The following is a 6,000-nucleotide window of genomic DNA, read 5'->3' on the forward strand; positions in this document are numbered from 1 at the left end:
AAATTCGAATCTGATTTGCAAATCAAAATTTTCGAATTGAATCAAATCAAATTACGAATCAAATTTGAATCGATTCGATTTGACTGAATCGTTTGCGGAACACTAAACAGTCATGACAAAAAGGCTAAGTAATAAAATGATAAGTGTTTTGATAATATTGTAATGAAATATAAGAGTATCACTAATAATTATTAGTAGTAGAAAATTAATAATAATGATAGTAAACAATGTAAGAGTTTCTTAAAGATAGAAATCTATCAAACAAATAATAACAAACACAAAGGTAAAATAAATAAAATACGCGAAAAGTTTACTATAAAGAAAAACTAACAAACAAATTATACAAAACACAATACTTCAGATAATACAATATAAACTTACTGTTAAATTTACCCAGGTGTTAACAATCTAAAAAATATTGCTCTATATATGTTTACATTTTCACACATGACAGTTTGAACTTATCAATATTATCATATTATACTAATATGATTAATCAATCAATTGTCCTTTTTCCATTGCAATTATCTGCAAAAACCTTTTCATTACCATTTCGTATAAGTTCTATGTGTCTATATGATTCATCAACTATATAAAGTTCAAGAAACTTCTCTAGCTAAACTAATAAAGCAATTTTCTAAGGTTATAATAATTAAACTGATACTTATAATTGAATACTTATGAGTCAAAAGTACTAATAATACTAAAAGTAGTTAATTAATATAAATATTATAAGAAATGTTTCATATTGTAATAAACTCAGCCATAATTATAGGATTTTTACGTACTATATCATGTGACTTGTTCAATCTTTAATTATTTTTATGGGTAACCCTAACAATAATCTTTAATTAATTCTATTTTAAGCAAAAATTTTGGTAATACTAACATGCAAACTATCCATAGGTGTTAAAATGTCTGAAAACTTTGTCTGAAATAAGTTATTCGCATAAAGAACTTGTTGTGAAAAAAAATAGTGCATCTAATTCCCAAATGTCTGATACAAATTTCACCTCAAAACCTGAAGCAATAAATAATAATACTGTTGAAAGTCAGATCTCGAAAGCTACGCTAAAAAAATAAGCTTTAATTTTGCAAACAATGAAGATGATTTGAGAAAATTTTATGGTATATATAACATATAACAAATCTATTCCAGCTTGATTACATTTTTTACTGATATATCCTTCAATTTAGACTTTACTGGGCTCCGACTTCATTTGGCCATCTACAATGACTGAATATGATCGCCATGATATTTTTTATTACATACTGATCCTGAATGGGATCCAGTTGGAGAAGAGTTTGCGATAAATACTATCGCATATTATCATCTAATTGAATCTGAAGCTTTTAGAGATAAGCCGAAAGGAATACATGTATTAATCGTTCATGGAAAAGTTCTAAATTATTATGAAAAAGATGTATTGTGGGAAGAATACGAAAGAAGAACTTGAGAAGAAATATCCAGAAAAGTATTTCGCACCCATCACTGAAAAGACTGTTTTATTGCGCAGATTCTCCACCAATAATGATACAATTAGGAAGGAATGGCAGGTGAGTTTATAACATACACGATAGGTTACTGATAAATATTGTTTGGATATGCTTTATATCGAATAATGTCCGCAATGATCTGAAAATGGGTATTACTTTGCCAAAATAAATATATTAGGTAAACATCTATATTCGAAGTACAATAAATATATTAAATGAGACAAGAATAGCAAGTATTGATAACAGGTTTCGTATGGTTATTGATATGAGAGCATCAATGACAACTATACCATTCTTTCTAAGACAAAGGTTACAAAGCTTTTGTGAGGATTGGAAGACAGAATATATTACAGCAACTGGATTAAAGTTGCTTGCCAAAACCTCTCCAAAATCCTGCGATAAATTTCGGCAAGATTTTACTATATGTTTACTATAGTTTCGGCAGGGTTTCGGCAGTTTCGGCAAATGGGGGTTTCGGCATTTTTTTTGGCAAAGTTTTGGCAGGATTTTTAATATGATTTAATATAGTTTCGGCATTTTCCGTATAGGTTTCGGCAGTTATTAAGAAGGTTTTCGGCAAGCGACCTTAAAGGCTAGAACAGTAAAAGACATACAAGACTTTTCGAAGCTTAGACTATGGTTAGTCCGTATTGGCAATAAATAACTGGTCGAACTGGTTTCGAACGCAAGGGATTTTTCCACGGTAAAGATATCAACAATATAGACTGTGATTTGATAGGTTACGAAGTTTTCAATAACGATTACACATATAAATCTATTAGAAGTCTCTACATCTTTCTGAATGACACAGTATCTTTAATCGATTACGAGGGTTTGAATAACTATTTTTTCTTTAAATATATCTGATTAAACTTCATGCTAAGAAATCAGGCTCTTGATACCTTTATCCTAATGATCGAGTCGGATTTTCAGAGCCTTGTATCTGATTTATGTAAAAAACAAGTTCTTTTATTTGTTGTTTACTATTATGGGAAATTACTTTCGTAATATATATCAACATTAGAACATCTGCAAAGTGATGTACTGTATATGCATGTTAATAAAGTATTATTTGATGGTTTGCACACACCAGACTTTTTGCAAATAGCTGTAATAGTAATGCATGTGCAATCGTGCATTAGAAAAATATCAATTAATCGTCATTACAATTAATTCCCAAAATGTATATATCGAAAATAATAATATATGAGAAAAGGTAAATATTATGACCGACCAATAAAAAATGATTTTACGTAAATGATTTTTTATTTGATTTTGTTATCATATGGATTATAAAAATAAATATTCTTTTTTATTTGACGTAATATGTGGATTGAATAACCCCTCCTTTTAACCATACATGAATTTCTTAAACTTAGATCATTTGGAAATAAAAAAAGCACTTAAATGTACTTTTGATGTGAAGTGTCTGAATGTGACAATCTTTGGTCTAAGATTACTAAGTTTAAGACTGAAAAATTGAACTTGAAAATAGAACAGAATCAAAATATGTTATAGATGATCTTACAAAAAGTTTAAATCTTAGAAAAAATCACAAATTTCAGAACTGATCACGTTGCTTCTAAATGCTCTGCATAAATAATCCTTATTAATTTGACCATTACTACTCTGCTATCCGTATATGAAAAGTTAATCAAAGCAAGCTTTTATTTACAACTGAATACATTGGATATTAATTAGCAAATACGCTTTATACGTAATAGTTTCATCTTTATTCGATTTGCGTATTCCATTCATCATGTCTTGAAAAGAAAACTATGTATTAGTTACAAGTTCTGAAGACGTCTTTTTGCAAATGCTCAACCAAATTGAATAATGTCTGCGTCCAGCTCTTTGCTAAGTTTCGTCTCCATTATTTTTACTGGCATTTTTTTATACTGAGGTACGTAGTAAATATGCGCATTTTATTTGTATTTACGTAGTTGCAAGATTTGAAAGGAAAAAAATTTTTCGTATATATGCAATTTATACGTTATACACATCCTACAGGTGCATACAACTTAGTCCCAGCAATTAAATTTGATGAAATTCAAATCGCTACTATTAGAAACAAAAAAAAATAATAAATGTAAAGTATAACTATATAATGATAAAAGCAAATTAAGTTTAATAAAGTTATAGATTTAAATTTTTTATAAAATGTTTTTTAATAAAGTAGTAGTAGTTAGTTAGAATATTTTACTATTAAATTAAATATTTGGCCGTTTTATTTTGGCCAAAGAAAATTATGTATAAGTCTGGCGAAATTACGCTTTATTTATATAAATCTGGCTAAAATTATATATAAATGCTGGACGAGAATTAAGAATTATAATTTAAACTATAATCCCAGCCAATAAAATTGCAGGTTTAATATATTATGTAATATAATCGATATTTTAAATTTGGTACAGCTTTAAAAATTTTTTTGTTGTATTTAAGTTGTATGCATTGTATTGGCCAACGAGAATTTTCCCGATATTATACTACTACGCATTTGCGTTACTGTTACAAAAACTTGAATTTATTGCTTGAAGTAAAGAAGATGAGACTAATGTGTAAATTCGCTGTGCGCCTAATGTGCTAATGTAACGGATCAGATCAGATCGGATTTAATCGGATTCGGAAATCCGATCCGATCGATTAGGTTGCTGCTAAAATAGGAGTTTAGGCGAGATGGCGTTTCGCTGAAAAGCGAAATTCTGCCGAAAACTATATTAAAGTTATATAAAAAAACTGGCGAAAGCTTCAGAAAAAAGCAAAACTGGCAAAACTTATTATAAATGCCAAAACTTTGCCGAAACTTTTGCCAAAACTATAAAATTTTAAATCTATAGTAAAATTTTAATCGAAACAATCGTAGGATTTTAAAGCGGTTTAGACAAGCAATCTTAGATACGATTGGAAACTGATTAAATCCGTCGATTTGAATGCGATTTGAATCTGAATAAATATGTTATAAATTCTAAAGCTATAATTTGTAAATATGTAATTCAGCTAGAATTATGCAACTTAACTCTGGCAGGAATTGTGAAATTTCCAAAAAAGGAAATTTAGGTTACACAAAATGCCACATTGGTTCCTATAAAAATCGATTTTTGTGGAATGCTATCGCTAAAAAAGGAAATGATCAACGTATCCGTTTTGGCTGGTTTAAAATTATAAATTAATTCCAGCGGTATTATGAATTCAGCTGAAATTATTAGTAAAATTAAATTTGAGATCTGAATCAAATCTATCAAGATTCGATTTGATTTAGATTTTAAATAGATAGCACTTCTAACCTATTAGGAAGCGACATTAGTGGCGTAGCTGAGCTACAGATTTTTTGTTTTTGTTTATGTGTATTCTTTTTGTGTTACCTGTTTAATTTATGAGTCGATACTACTTATTTGTGTAATTTATTTTATATATATGATAATAAATAGTGAATTAGTAATCGTATTAAAAAATTTTAACGTATTAAAAAAATTTTTTTAATATTAAATAAAATAAAAACTTATTTTTTGTCTTTGATATTTTTATTTCTGTTTTAAAATTTAGTTTAAAAGAATGAGACTTTGAAGTTTTTGTTTAAAAAATTAAATGTGTTGCTGGAAATAAAGCTGAATTTTAAATATAAAGAAAGTAAATTATTAAATTTGTATAATGTAATAAGTAAAAATTATGTTAGATTAGTTAAAAGTAATTTTTTTTACTGGACAAATTGAATTATGGATAAATTTAATTGTAATAGTACATTACGTCGTACGGTTTATTTTAACACATAATTTTATTTAATTAAAATTTAAGATCGGGTGTAATGTAAAAACAAAAGAATTAGTCGTATAATTAAAGCGAAAAAAATTTTTCAAAAAATTTTAAGAAACTGCTTTTTATAAGCTTGAAGTAAAAGTTTTTCAAAATAAATTTTGTGTATAAAATTTTTATTTGTAAACTATATCCTAAATTTATTATTAAAAAAAATAAAAAAAGAATGTTATAAATAAGATATGTAATAGGGTGTTATAAATATATTTATTTTTAAATTATTACTTTTTTTTTAAGTGTATTTTTGATATTATTATTATTGTTTTTTTTTTAAATATTTTACTTATTTTTTTTAAAATATTTGTAGGTTTTTTTCATGAATTTTATTTGGTATTCAAAAAGAATTTCTTTATTTTTTAGGGTTAGGATTAAGGTTAAGGTTAGGGTTAGGGTTAGGGTTAAGGTTAGGGTTAGGGTTAGGGTTAGGGTTAGGGTTAGGGTTAGGGTTAGGGTTAGGGTTAGGGTTAGGGTTAGGGTTAGGGTTAGGGTTAGGGTTAGGGTTAGGGTTAGGGTTAGGGTTAGGGTTAGGGTTAGGGTTAGGGTTAGGGTTAGGGTTAGGGTTAGGGTTAGGGTTAGGGTTAGGGTTAGGGTTAAGAGGTTAGGGTTAGGGTTAGGGTTAGGGTTAGGGTTGGGGTTAGGGTTGGGGTTAGGGTTTAGGGTTAGGGTTAGGAGTTAGGGTTAGGGTTAGGGTTA

The sequence above is a fragment of the Rhizophagus irregularis genome, chromosome 28, assembly GCF_026210795.1.
Source record: "Rhizophagus irregularis chromosome 28, complete sequence".
Taxonomy (NCBI): Eukaryota; Fungi; Glomeromycota; class Glomeromycetes; order Glomerales; family Glomeraceae; genus Rhizophagus; species Rhizophagus irregularis.